Here is a 281-nt window from a genome sequence, read left to right as displayed (position 1 = left end):
CACAAGTCCATGGGACCTGATGAGATACATCCATGGGTCCTGAAGGAACTGGCAGATGAAGTTGCCAAACCACTATCCATCATATTCAAGAAGTTGTGGGACTCTGGTGAAGTTCCCGCAGACTGGACAAGGGGAAACATAACCCCCATTTTTAAAAAAGGAAATAAAGAAAACCCGGGAAACTACAGGCCGGTCAGTCTCACCTCTGTGCCTGGCAAGATCATGGAGCAAAATCCTCCTGGAATCTGTGCTAAGGCACATGGAAAACAAGCAGGTGGCTG

This window comes from Pterocles gutturalis, unplaced genomic scaffold (assembly GCF_000699245.1).
Source record: "Pterocles gutturalis isolate BGI_N339 unplaced genomic scaffold, ASM69924v1 scaffold28396, whole genome shotgun sequence".
In the NCBI taxonomy this organism is placed as follows: domain Eukaryota; kingdom Metazoa; phylum Chordata; class Aves; order Pterocliformes; family Pteroclidae; genus Pterocles; species Pterocles gutturalis.
Note: the sequence above shows the minus strand (reverse complement) of the source record.